The sequence below is a fragment of the Dermacentor albipictus genome, chromosome 9 (assembly GCF_038994185.2).
Source record: "Dermacentor albipictus isolate Rhodes 1998 colony chromosome 9, USDA_Dalb.pri_finalv2, whole genome shotgun sequence".
NCBI lineage: Eukaryota > Metazoa > Arthropoda > Arachnida > Ixodida > Ixodidae > Dermacentor > Dermacentor albipictus.
Genome location: NC_091829.1, coordinates 92,431,841 through 92,446,848, shown reverse-complemented (window position 1 = coordinate 92,446,848; position 15,008 = coordinate 92,431,841). Strand labels below are relative to the sequence as shown.

At 46.6% G+C, this 15,008-nt stretch overlaps 1 protein-coding gene across 2 annotated transcripts in view; it reads right to left on the bottom strand.

The window, feature by feature from the left end:
* LOC135914613 (phospholipid scramblase 3-like) overlaps positions 1 to 15,008 on the bottom strand; it is a 123,174-nt gene that overhangs the window by 42,102 nt on the left and 66,064 nt on the right. The gene's annotated exons all lie outside the window — the stretch shown is intronic.

The following is a 15,008-nucleotide window of genomic DNA, read 5'->3' as shown; positions in this document are numbered from 1 at the left end:
ACCCGCTTCAATGTCGCTTCCGACGATGTTTATGCGTGTTGTGATATCACTACGTACGAGGTAGTCACGTTGGATGAAAACATTTCAACATTATGTGAGACCTTGCAGCTCACTCGGTCATTCACTATGCTGCCACTTGTCACGGATGTACCACTGTGGAAACTCACCGAGCAACCTCGAGCGAGTAACAAAACGCGACGACCGGCATTGCTGCGTAGCCATGGCTTGATTTCCTCTGTTGTGGTATATATATATATATATATATATATATATATATATATATATATATATATATATATATATATATATATATATATATATATTTCAGGAACACCTTAGACTTCTGTCAAGCAAAGGGCCAGGCATAATTCCGTAAAGGCTACTCAACAATAGATCATATTCACACTATCAATCAGGTGATAGAGAAATGTGCGGAATATAACCAACCCTTATATATAGCTTTCATTGATTACGAGATAGCGTTTGATTCTGTCGAAACCTCAGCAGTCATGGCGGCATTACGGAATCAGGGTGTAGATGAGCCGTATGTGATGATACTGAAAGATATCTATAGGGGTTCCACAGCCACCGTGTCCTCCATAAAGGAAACAACAAAATCCCAATAAAGAAAGGCGTCAGACAGGGAGATACGATCTCTCCAATGCTATTCACAGCGTGTTTACAGGGGGTATTCAGAGACCTGGATTGGGAAGAATTGGGGATAAAAGTTGATGGAGAATACCTTAGTAACTTGCGATTCGCTGATGATATTGCCTTGCTTAGTAACTCAGGGTACCAATTGCAACGCATGCTCACTGACCTGGAGAGGCAAAGCAGAAGAGTGGGTTTAAAAATTAATCTGCAGAAAACTAAAGTAATGCTTAACAGTCTCGGAAGAGAACAGCAATTTACAATAGGCAGCGAGGCACTGGAAGTAGTAAGGGAATATGTCTACTTAGGGCAGGTAGTGACGGCAGATCCGGATCATGAGACAGAAATAATCAGAAGAATAAGAATGGGCTGGGGTGCGTTCGGCAGGCATTCTCAGATCATGAACAGCAGGTTGCCATTATCCCTCAAGAGGAAAGTGTATAATAGCTGCGTCTTACCAGTACTCACCTATGGGGCAGAAACCTGGCGGCTTACGAAAAGGGTTCTACTCAAATTGAGGACGACGCAACGAGCTATGGCAAGAAGAATGATAGGTGTAACTTGAAGGGATATGAAAAGAGGAGATGGGGCGAGGGAACAAACGCGAGTTACTGACATCTTAGTTGAAATCAAGAAAAAGAAAAAGAAATGGGCAGGATATGTAATGAGGAGGGAGGATAACCGATGGTCATTAAGGGTTACGGACTGGATCCCAAGGGAAGGGAAGCGTAGCAGGGGGCGGCAGAAAGTTAGGTGGGCGGATGAGATTAAGAAGTTTGCAGGGACGGCATGGCCACAATTAGTACATGACCGGGGTTGACGGAGAAGTATGGGAGAGGCCTTTGCCCTGCAGTGGGCGTAACCAGGCTGATGATGATGATGATGATCTGTGTGTGTGTTAAAGTGAGCAGCTGGGAATTAAGCCAGGAGATTAATGCAGTCGACCGTAGGGATGACCTCTTCCCTGCTTCTCAACCTTACACGGATACGCACCCATATTATATATATATATATTGACGCGTATATTCTATTTTGAGGACAACGATGTTGGGGGCAATAACGGACTCCGTCTAGTGGGTGGCGGAGATTTGGGAGAAGACGAAGAAGACGTGCCTCGGTTCCGTTTGTTTTTGAACAGGTTGCCCTGTTGTTCTTGAACGGCTCCCTGTCTTCTGTCAACGTTGTACTGCGACACTGGTGGAGGTGCGGGGTACTGAGTTCGCCTGATGCTCCGGAGTCCTTCTGAGAGTCGTTCATCTAGCGAAGAAGCATTGTCACCAGTTACGACACCCGTGCATCGCCTCTGTCGCCTACTGCTAGGCCTTGCCCCCGAAGTTTCCCCTCTTCAACCACCTGTCTCCGGCAGCAGCACACATCTCGTAATGGCCAAAACCAGCTCACCGCAAGCACCCCGAAGCAGCTGGTTTCCCAGCCCACAACAGTTAACCGTTCTGCATCCACTGGTTCTCGATCGCTATTGCGCTGCAGTCTTCGAAGACATTGAAGACTGGCTTGAGAAGTAAGAACGTCTCGCACACATAAACCAGTGGAGTGAGCAGCAAAAGCTTTCACACGTCTATTTCGCCCTTGCCGACAATGGCCGTACTTGGTATGAGAACCGTGAAGCGACGTGGAATGACTTTCGGCAAAAGATCACTGATACTTTTGCAAGTGCCGACCGATGCCACCGCGCCCAGGAGATGATGGAGCTACGTGTGCGAAAACCTAATGAGTCGGTCACAATGAGTGCGGAGGACATGGCCCGCATCTTTCGTAGAGCCGACCTGAACATGACCGAAGAGAGGAAGCTGCACTACCTCATGCGAGGTGTAAAAGAGCAGTTGTTCGCGGGGCTTCTGCGGAGTCCACCAGTCACCGTCACTGACTTTATCAAAGAGGTTACGGCTATTGAGCGGGCCTTTAATCAACAGTGCAGGGAGTTTGGTCGACTGTCCACCAGCAATGCAATCAATGCCGCTGCAGGGATTGCCGAGTATGAGAATTCCTTGCGTCAATTGATCAGAGGGCTTGTCACAGAGGAAGTACAAAAGATTCTGACACCGACGTTGGATATACCTGTAGCATCAATCGCCGAAGTGGTGCGCGACGAAATGAGGCAGGTGCTTCTGCAGCCAATTTTCAAGATCACCAGCGTCCCATGACTTACTCCGCCGCTGTCCGGTGTCCTCCACCCGTCACAACCACACCGCCGTACCACCAGCCTCCAACAGCGTCTCCTTTGTCGCCACCGCAAGAGGATGCTTCGAGGCGCGCACCCGCTATGCCGCTGCATTCACACCAGCAGCCGTCGTTCGCCGCCCCTTGGTCAACGCCGCGAAACGACGCCTAGGGACGGCCGCAATTTCGGAAAACCGACGTATCGCGCACAGTTGATAGGTGACGACTTTGCTTTGAATGCGGAGGCGCCGGCCATATTTCGCGTAATTGCTGGCATCACGACACGTCATTTCGCCCTCATCCTCGGTGGTGCTATGGTCGACGTGCAAATGACGATTCCATGCTACGCCGCGACGACGCTACTTTTCGGGGACCTCCAATAGCGCACCCGAATGACAAATCCGTGCTCAACGATAGGTCCGATTTCGGCCGTCGGCCGCGTTCTCCAAACCCTCCACGTCAAATGGCTTGACCTACTCGACGTACTTTTGCTGAACTCTGAGCACGAAGGTCGCCCAACCCACGCCGGGGAAACTGAAGGTGGCGACCTCTGGAGGAAACGTTGCAGGCCCACCGCAAGACAATAAAAAGCCCCCAACACTCCCGCTGCAGAAAGCTGTGAAGCCAATAAACACCGAAGAAATTGTGAGCGTCGACGTTGATGTTTTGGTGGACGGACAGCCAGTGACAGCGTTATTCGACACTGGTGCTGACTTCTCGATAATGAGTCAGGAACTCGTCCTCCGCTTGAAGAAAGTAAATACGCCATGGACGGGACCTCACATAAGGATGGCAGGCGGTCAATTACTGATGGCTACTTGGAAGATCTACTTCTATAATTGATGTCGGGGATTCTTCTTTCGTGGTCGCTTTCATCGTTCTGCCTGTGTGCTGTAAAGATTTATTATTGGAATGGATTTTCTGAAAGACAATGGCGCCGTAATTAACATCCCAGATCGCATGGGTAAGTTTTGTAAGACTCCTGATTCAGTCTATTGCTCATCGCCGCAACACCACTCCTTTCGTCTAACAGAAGGCGACGTTGTCATCCCACCTCGATCATGTACCCCCGTTTCGGTCGCATGTCACGTACCGTTTCATTGCGAAGGCATTGCCGACAAACAAACCACGTTGTTGTTCAGTCATGGCATCTCGGCCGCACGAGGAATCATAGATGTCACCGATGGGCCCAAACACCTGTTGCTGACAAATTTTAGCACAGAGCGATGGCGCCTTCCAAACGGCACGGCTGCAGCTTATTTTGGCGGTACTGCGGATGTCCGTGGCTGCTGCTCGCTACTCGAAGAAGCACCAACGCAAGACCCAGCTCCTGTATTTGACGTCAGCACTGGTTTGTCGCCACACGATCGAGAACGGCTTCTTACGCTACTGGTCAAATTCAGCGATTCTTTGCGTCGACGTCCAGCGTCGGTCGGACACCCCTATCAAAACACGGAATAATTAGAGAGGATATGACAAGACCAATTCGCCAAAATCCTTATCGCGTTGCTCCCAAAGAACGTGAAGCCATGCAACATAAAGTGAAAAAATTGCTTTAAGACGACGTGATCCAACCATCAATGAGTCCCTGGGCATCTCCTGTAGTTCTAGTCAAGAAAAAGGACGGCAGCTTGCGTTTATGTGTGGATTACTGAAAAATAAATCGAGTCACAAAGATGTGTACCCACTTCCCCGTATAGACCATTCACTCAGCAGGCTTCGACGCGCGCGTTACTTCTCTTCAATGGATTTAAAAAGCAAATCGAGGTAGACCCGAGATACCGTAAAAAAGCTGCTTTTGTTACACCAGACGGCCTATACGAATTTAGGGTCTTCCCTTTCGGCTTGTGCTCTGCCCCTGCTATGTTACAACGCCTCATAAAAATTTTGCTTTCAGGCCTAAAATGGGAAACCTGCTTAATAAACCTCGACGACATCATCGTGTTCTCCGCAACATTTGAAGAACATCTCGAACGGCTTGAAGCGGTTCTGCAGTCCATCCACGCCGCCGGCCTTACCCTGAAACCGGAGAAGTGCCACTTTGGCTTGGTCACGTTCCTTGGTCACGTCGTAGGCCACACAGGTGTCTGCCCGGATCCCGAAAAAATTGCCGCCGTCGCACAGTTTCCCGTACAATCCAATAAAAAGGCTGTCAGACGCTTCCTCGCCCTCTGTGCCTATTGCCGGCGGTTTATTGCAAACTTTGCTCATAATGCGTCGCCGTTAACTCGCCCGACGAGAGATGACGTTGCTTTTGTATGGGGCGACGAAGAGCAAGGTGCATTCAACGACTTGCGGGAACGTCTCCAGACACCTCCAGTCCTTGCTCACTTTGATGAGACCACTCCTACTTTGCTCCACACTGATGGAAGCAATGGTGGCTTTGGAGCTGTTGTGCAACAGCAGGGGGGCACAGAAAGAGTACTTGCCTATGCAAGTAGAACACTCTCATGCACAGAGGCTAATTACTCCACGAATAAGAGAGAATGTCTCGGCGTTTTGTGGGCGGTTATGAAATTTCGCCCATATTTGTATGGCCGCCACTACACAGTTGTAAGCGACTTCACAGTTATAAGCGAGTTTAAGGTTGGTTGACAAACCTTAAAGATCCTTCGGGAAGACTGGCACGTTGGAGCCTACGGTTGCAAGAGTTTGACAAGACTGTCAAGTACAAGCCGGGGAAACGACATACGGATACTGACTGCCTGTCTCGACCGCCGATAGAGGCGTCTTCTCCAACCGAAGAACACTCGGCATTTATTTGTGCTCTGCACACATCCACTATCGCGCAACAACAACGGGATTACCGTGAGTTGCTTGAACTCATCAATTACTTGGAGGGCAGATCTGCGAAACCGCCTAGAGTTTTCGCAAGAGGACTGTTGTCGTTTTGTTTGCGGGCGAAAGTACTTTACAAACAAAACTTTTCTTCGACCGGGTCCCCCTATCTGCTCGTCATCCCTGCAGCTCTTTCTACGGAAGTGCTTGAAGCCTGTCACAACGAAATGACTTCTGGTCACTTAGGCTACACGAGAACGGAGGCCAGGGATCAGCAGAGGTACTACTGGCCGAGACTTACCACCACCGTGAAACATCACGTTCGCACTTGTCTCGGCTGCCAGAGGCGCAAGTCACCTCCGTCGAAACCAGCCGGCCTCCTACAACCCGTCCAGGTTCCTCGAAGACCATTTGACCAAATCGGAATGGATATATTTGGCCCAATTCCTACTTCTACTGCAGCTAATCGCTTTGTTATCGTCGCAACCGACTACCTCAAACGTTACGCTGAAACAAATGCAATCCAGAGAAAGACCGCAGCCGAGGTGGCGCGCATTTTCATTGAGCATGTTGTGTTGCGACACGGCGCACCAACCATCGTATTAACAGACCGAGGAACCGCATTCACGACTGCACTGTTAGATCACGTCTTGCTGCTAAGTGCAACGTCTCATAGGAAGTCAGCCGCCTACCATCTACAAACCAACGGATTAACAGAATGCCTAAACAAAACAATTGAAGACATGCTCTCCATGTACGTGGATGTTGAACAGAAAAATTGGGACGACATCCTACCTTATATCACCTTTGCATACAACACAGCAAAACGAGACAACGCGCATGACACCGTTCACCCTTGTTCACGGACCGGATGTATGAACGACGTTGGATGCAATGCTTCGACACGACTTTGACGACACTGATACGCACGCCGATGTGTTTACGCAACGCGCAGAAGAGGCTCGGCAGCTCACACGCTTGCGGATCTGCCAGCAGCAAGGCTACGACTCAGGGCTCTATGATCTCAACCATCGAATGGTCACCTATGACGTCGGCGACAGTGTGTGGGTTTGGACACCCGTAGGGAAACGAGGCCTATCCGAGAAGCTGTTAAGACGATACTTCGGAGCACATCGAGTCTTGCGCCGACTCAGTGATGTCACGTACGAGGTCGTCCCCGATAGTGCCAGTTGTACGCGGCGCCGCACGCATTGTCCTGAACTTGAGCACGTTGTCTGCATGAAGCCGTATGTGAGCGAATAACTACGCGAGAGACTTTTACTTCCGCGAGTGACATTTCTGTTGTAGCATCGGGGCGATGCTCCTTTACGGAGGGACAAATGACGCGTATATTCTACTTAGAAGACAACGACGATGGCGGCAATAACGGACTCGGTCTAGTGGGTGGCTGAGATTTGGGAGAGAACGAGGAAGACGTGGCTCAGTTCCGTTTGTTTTTGAACATGTTGCCCTGTTGTTATATGTTAGTTAGTTAAATGGGGTTTAATGGCGCAAAAGCGGCTGAGGCTATGCTGCGCCAAACACGTGTTATATATATATATATATATGTGTATATATATATATATATATATATATATATATATATATATATATATATATACAGTGTAAAGGCGAGAAGCAGGTAAGAGGGCATCCCTGCGAGTGAGCGCATGAATCTCCTAGCGCTCTGGCGCTCGATATCCACGCGCCCTAGGTGAAGTGCTCTTCGTTTTCGCTATATATATATATATATATATATATATATATATATATATATATGTGTGTGTGTGTGTGTGTGTGTGTGTGTGTGTGTGTGTGTGTGTGTGTGTGTGTGTGTGTGTGTGTGTGTTATAAATGATGTCGCTCAATATTGCCGTGCCGAGCTACATCATTCGGTCGCTTCAGAATAGCCTAAGGTAAAAGAAAACTAATCGAAGTACACTAACAAGTCAACCTTATTGTTCTCTTGGGATGCCTTCAAATTTGCTTGCCCCTCTGTTTAAACTTTTTCTTTCTTTATAGTATTCACAGACCATGCCCACTGTATCGTTTAGCGGAATATCCTTCATTAGGAGACAGCCGGCACTGCATCTGTAATTATTGCCTTCGTATGTTCTCTGGTAAAACTCAATATTCCCACTTTCTTTACCCCGAACAGGCTTTATGAACATTTCGGCATTTCATAAAAGGACAGAATAAATGCCAGTCTAAGAAGAACAATAGGTTACCTTGCCCGCATTGTATGGGCAAGTGGTCAATATATGTCACAGTGTTGAGATTCATCTACTACCAATTCCTTCATTATTTATTTTACAAATATTGCTGCCTCCATACGACACCTAGCATGGAGGGGTCAATACGAAACCAAAAAGATGCAACAACACATTAGCAGAATATAACAGGCTAAATGATCACACGAAAGAGGTAAAACAGTTCGACAGAACCTAAGAATAATAAGGAACGGTAACAGATATATATTTTATCACTTCCGCTGGAAATAGGTCCGTGAGCCGTCGTCTAACAGATCCATCAAGCTTGCTCTACAATTGAATTGCTGACGGAAGCAAAGTAAACTTAAAGCACTCCAGTTGCGACATAAGTGGACAAATACTCAACGAATCTGAGTGACTCTTTCAGCGCACATAGCTCATGACGAGAGATATAAGCACGTGGACATGAATAGAACTGACAATTTTGTGGAGCATGATAAGAGGACCACATGTGCCTGTGTGATTCCGCAACTGTAGGGGCAATGGCTGAGCATGAGAGGAGAGTGGAAAATGACGATGGTACCTGCCGTATATAAATCACATGGCTGTTTTTTTTTTCGTACAGTTTCAAGTTTATCAATGCCGCATTTATGGTGAGGGCACCAGGTTATAAAGGCGTATTCAAGGAGGGGTCGGACTGGCGTTTAGTAAGCAGTGAGGTTGCACTTTTTAGTGAATTTCTTCAGTGTGTGGTGGACATAACTAAGCATCTGACACGCCTTTAAACAGATGAGGTTAATGCGCTCTTGCCATTTTAAGTTAGTCGTGAAAGTGACTCCATGACACTTCAATTCGTTGAAGCCCTTGAGGTATTCGTTTCCGTTACTGTAAGCGAAATACAAAGGTTATTTTATTTTGTTAAGAGCAGTCACTGGCGCTTTTCGTTTAAATTTAACTGACATTTGAGAGAAGTGGCTACAGTGGAAAAATCAAGCGAAAACACTCTTTAACTCAAGTTGGTCTTTCATGACAGTAACGTTTCTGTAAAACACACAGTTGTCCGCATACATACGAACTTTGACCCAGGCGTTACTAATAATTTCGATCGCATCGTTGGTATATATATACCAACGATGCGATCGTGGGCTTAACTATGTAATCACAAACGGTAGGAAAGATAGCGCCAGAGCTGGGCGGGCGGTATACGACAACCCAAAATACCAGTATGCCACCGATTGGAACTTTGGCCGAAAGTTAATCAATATTTGGGAGTCCTAGAAGTGTGGAAGATCTGATGTAATTTTCGAAAAAGAGTGGCACACCACCGCATCGTGCAACCGGCCAATCTACGTAGAACCGTGTATCGAGAAGGCAAAAATTCAACATCGGAAATAACATCACTCAGCCAAGTTTTCGTTAAACAAACAAAAGATGCGTCGCGCCAATCCAGAAAACAGTTTGAGTGACCAGTTTTACTTGGTACAGAGCGCGCACTCATTTCTGGAAACGTCAGTCTTCAGTTAGATTGCAGTCACTTGGAACTGCTGGTAAGGAAAGTTCTGGTAGTCTTGATAATACATTTTTTCGCATCGTCCCAAGTGTAGCCATTAATGTCTACGATAAAGCGAGTCATAGTGCAATCGTGCCTTCTTGGAATTTTTTCTCAGATTAACAGAGTGCCTCCGTAGCTTGCCACGAATCTCGCGCAGCGCTAAAAGAAAAATCTTCGCTAATGGAAACCTTCGAATTCTTCAGTTTACTCGCGTTATGTAGTACTTCAATCTTGGTGCCGCAGCCCATCAGTGTAAAATCATAGGCCTTTCTTTGTCCGGATTAGGTGTCCCAAGTCTGTGGCAGCGCTCGATGTTGTCCCATTTGATTTCCAGCTTAGTTGACAAAAGATCAGTTACTAATTTAAACAGCTGCTCAGTGCTTTTGGGAGGTCGTTAAAGAAGACGGTAAATTACCAAGTTACGTCGCGACCGATTTTCCAGGTCTCCGCATTTCGAAAAGTTTTTTCGCAGTTTCCTGAATGTGTGTGACTGCGTACTCCAGATCTTGTTCGCGCTCGCTTATGTCAGTTATGTCAGCTTCCGTCAATCCTTATTGACTTAAACGTTCATCCAATGCTGCGAACCTGGAACTCAGGCTTACCAACTCAGAGCCGGTGCAACCTGGCCGGCTTGAAGGTCAGCTGGGATTTGTTCTGTTTCAGCGCGACCTGTATTACTCTCCACGTCGTGACATAAATGTAGCAATATCCTAAACCAGTACGTATTACTAGCCATCAGACACTCAATTACTCCTAATCAGGCACACAAAAACAATACTCCTGTTTAGAGCCTGCTTGTGAGGCGCGATAAAAACATTTTATTGAAATGAAAGACATGCCGCTGCTGCACCCATTGATGGGAAGCAGGCACTGGTCTTATAATTTTTGTGAACAAGTAGATGTCGCTGTGTGTTGTGGTCATGCGCATAATATTTCATCGTTCAGGTGACAGCTAACGACTTCACAATCCTAGAAAACACATCTGTTTCAGTTCAGTTGTGCGATTGCGCATGTACCGATGATCGAGGGCTACTCATCAAACTGATATTCCTGATATAGTAGGCCATGCAGGGAGAAAACGCGGTCCTTGCAATAGTTCCTACCAGACACTGCAGCAATCTGTAAAGTGAAAAAATGCATTTTACGGGAGTGAACGACATCTAGCTGCGGGACCTGCTAAAAGAAGCGTCGTGGTAGCGGGTTTCACAGGCGTTGGCGAGCAGGCCATGCCAGCAAGTTCCCTCGAAAAGATGACAGCTCACGGGTTACGATTCATAAAAAGCACACGTGATCCATGGCGGTTGTGGCAAAGCACCGGTACCGATGAACGAGGGGTATTTATCAAATTGCTTTGCTGCGACAGTAGGTCATATAGGGATGACACGTGGTCTTTGAAATAGACTTTACCGGAGACAGGGGCAATCTGCAAGGCGAATAAAAGCCATTGCTTTTCCACTCTGTCAAGGAGGATGACCGGCGAAGCTGTGTATGTGGTCCCCTTAATGGCCAACTGCGCCTCCGCCGCGGGTCGGCCCAGCATTGCACAATATTCGTGATCGGCCCAAGTATGGGGAGTGCATAGCGCCTGCTTCAACTCCACCGCGCGGCGCACCGGTATTGCACTATGTTCGGGATCGGCCGACGCATGGGGTGTTTTCGCTTACAACGACACGAAAATTTCCTTGGGGGTAGAGGTACACAGATTCGCTGTAAAAAGAGATTTCATGGAACTTTACTACATGTTGCTGCCAGACGGACTAAGAATAGGAGCGTCCTGGTCGCTGTTCTCACGCACGTTGGCGACCGGGTAATTGTCGATGTGTGTTCTGGCCATGCACAACAGGTTCCCTCGGTCAGGTGAAAGCTCACAACTTGCGAATTCTAAAAAGCACACGTGCTCCAATCCAGTGGTAGCAAAGTACGTGTGCAGATGATCGACAATATTTATCAAACTGATATTGTTGCTAGTGTTGGCCACGTGGGGATGACACGTGGTCCTTGCAAAAGCGTCTATGATAAACTGCGACAATCTGTAAGTTAAAAGAGATTTCACGGCACTGAACTACATGTTGCTGCCTGATTGACTAAAGAGAAGCGTCCTGGTCGGTGTTCTTCTATGCGTTGTTTAGCAGGTAGTTGTCGATGTGTGTTGTGGCCATACGTAGCAGGTTTCCTCTTTCAGGTGAAAGCTCACGACTTGCGAATCGTAAAAAGCAAACGTGCTCCCAATTAGGTTGTGGCAAAACGCATGTACCTATGACCGAGGGGTAATTAGCAAACTGATATTGCTGCTAGAGTAAGCCATGTAACGATGAAATGTGGTCTCTGCAATATTGTTTACCGGAAACTGCGGAAGCCTCTAAGTTTAAAAAAAGAGACCTAATGAGAGTTAAGTACATGCTGCTGCCGGACCGACTAAAGAGAAACGTCCCGGCCAGTGGTTTTCTACGCGTTGTTGAGCAGGTAATTGTCGCTGTGTGTTCTGGTCATGCGCTGCAGGTTTCTCGGTTAGATGATTGCTCACAACTTGCGAATTGTAGAAAGCACACGTGCTGCCGTCCGGTTGTTAGGAAAGAACATGTACCGATGATCGAGCAGTAATTATCAATCAGATATTACTCGTACAGTAGGCCATCTAGAGACGATACGTGATCCTTGCAACAGTGGCTACCGTGAACTGCAGCGAACTGTAAGGCAATAATAAATCATCTGACGGGACTGCATAACATGCTCCGGCCGTACGCGCATACTTCATATATGTATGTACGTCGCTTCCTCTCAACACTGAAAGAAAAACTGGCATGTGATAAACTGAGAGCCTGCCGGCTGCGAGTGAATGAATCCTCGTTGTGCTTACAGTAGCCGTGTCAACAGCTTCAGTGCGACAATGGCGCATTATAGCGGATGACGCCTAAGTGTAAACGGCGGTAATTCGCCAGAAAGTGCACGTAGCACTCGCGTTACTCTGCATTGCGAATGGTAGCTGTGACGTGGGTGGAAGGCAGGGTTTCGCCAATCTGGGTAATTTCAAAAGGAAGATGGCAGATCTGGTCATTTATATTCTACTAAGTACAATTTGTTGCAAGCGTGTACAGCACGAAGCAGTAAAGCAGGCTTGCAAGGACAAAGGCCAGCCGGTGTTGTTTTTGTTGCCCATAGTTTCTTGATTTATACAGTTCAACATTGTTTATGTGTTTTTTTACAGTTCTGCTAACACCATGATTGCTTTGTGTATTATTTTCGTTGGCCATGTTAATTGGTTAGTGTGTTATGGTCTTTGTTAAAATATATCTCAAAAGATGCTGTGATGAAATGGCATTACTGCTTTAGGGAATTGAACTTTACAACGCCATTACAACGCCACACGGCGTTGTAATGTCTTCTTGGCTGCTTAAGCAAAGGGCATTAGTAAGTGTTACATAAATGATAGGTGGCCGAATTTCATAAAAACCCTCATAAGAATGGTAAACAAGCAAATCATTCGACAACTGAGTAGTAACACCATGGAAGATACGATAAATGTGCGTGTTGGGGGGCGGGGGGGATACAATTCATCTGTCCATGGGGTGGTTGTAGCGCGGAATAAATAAGTCAGTCAAATAGAACAAAAAAGATGACGCAATACGCGTTCATAAGGACCAAAGTTTAATTGTCAAAATATACTAACCAGTTATTACAAGTAATTTCTTCTTTTTTTTTACTACGGTAACACCATGAGCACACGCGTAGTTGCGCAATCAACCGAAGAACCCCAGAGAACAATTCACTATGCGTGATTATTTTGGAGGATTAAAGGTTAGCTGTTTATATGAGCAATAAGGGACTGTCGAACTTTCTCAGCGTTTGCTTCAACGACTATGCTAAGCAACGGCTGCATACGGCTGTCATAGCCGTATGGCACGTGGAATTGGCGAAGAGGTAAATGCGTCAGTATTGCCGTGTATGCCCGTGAAACTATGGTGTAGTCTACGTGAGGTGTACGGTGATGTTTCAATGCCTAAAAATTTTGGTTAAACAGATACACCGTACTTATGAACTAAGCACAAGAGGGCTATGTCATGGCGATTACTTAACTGTTTAATCACGCTTCAGTGGTAACTGTAATTTTAAGAAATGAAGTGAGCGGCTCTACTTAGTATAGCTTCTAACATGCTGCTTAAATAGCTTTGACAGGGGGACCACATCGAAGAGGAAAATTCTAGTTTTGGGCGAACCATCGTTCCGAATCAAGCTTAGGAATGAGAGAAGGCGAGTTTCGAAGTTAAATACCGCAGTGACCTGGCTGCTGTGGCATGCACGTTAGTAATGTGAGGAGTCCAGGAGAAGTTTGGATTGAGGGTGATGCCGAGATACTTCAATGATGAGACTTCGGATTCTCTGCTGCTTGTTATATTGCAGTGAAAATTGTTATATCGCAGCCTGTCTACAGCCACTGCAGGGTAAAGGCCTATCCCATACTTCTCCAACTACCCCGGTCATGTGCTAATTGTGGCCATGTTGTCCCGGCAAACTTCTTAATCTCATCCGCTCACATATCTTCCTGCCGCCCCCGCTACGCTTCTCTTCTCTTGTAAGCCAGTCCGTAACTCTAAATGACCGTCAGTTATCTTCCCTCCTCATTACGTGTCCTGCCCATGCCCATTTCGTTTTCTTGATTTCAACTAAGCTGTCATTACCTCGCGTTTCTTCTCTCACCCGATCTGCTCTTTTCTTATCCCTTAAGGTTACAGCCATCAGTCTTCTTTTCATAGCTCGTTGCGTCAGCCTTGATTTAAGTAGAACAATTTGCGTAAGCCTCCAGGTTTCTGCCCCGCAGATGAGTACTGGTAAGACACAGTTGTTATACCGTTTTCTTTTGAGGGATAATGGCAACCTGCTGTTCGTGGCTTGAGAGTGCCTGACAAACGCACCCCAGCTCATTCTTATTCTTCTGATTATTTCAGCCTCATGATCCGCATTCGCGTCACCACCTGCCCTAAGTATATGTATTCCTTTACCACTTCCAGTGCCTGACTACCCATCGTAAACTATTGTATTCTTCCGAGACTGTCAAACCTCATTTTAGCTTTTTTTACTTTACGTTGCTTTAATTACTTTACTTACATTACTCTTTAATTTTTTAGTCTCACCCTTCTGCTTTGCCTCTCCAGGTTAGTGAGCATGCGTTGCAATTGGTCCCCTGAGTTACTAAGCAAGGCAATATCATCACCGATTCGCAAATTGCTAAGGTATTCGCCATTACCTCTTGTCCCGAATTTTTCCCAATATAAAGTCTCTGAATACCTCCTGCAAACACGCTGTGAGTAGCTTTGGAGAGATCGTGTCTCCATGCCTGACACCCTTATTTATTGTGATTTTATTGCTTTCTTTATGGACGACTACAGTGGCTGTGAAGCCGCTATAGATATATTTCAGTATATTTACATTAGGCTCGTTTGCACCCTGATACCGTAATGCCTGCATGACTGCTGAGGTTTGGACTGAATCAAACACTTTATCCTAGTCAATGAAAGCTATATATAGCGGTTGGTTATATACCGCACATTTCTCTATCACCCGATTGATAGCATGAATGTGGTCAATTGTTGAGTAGCCTTTATGAAATCCGGCCTGGTCCTTTGGTTGAAGGAAGTCTAAGG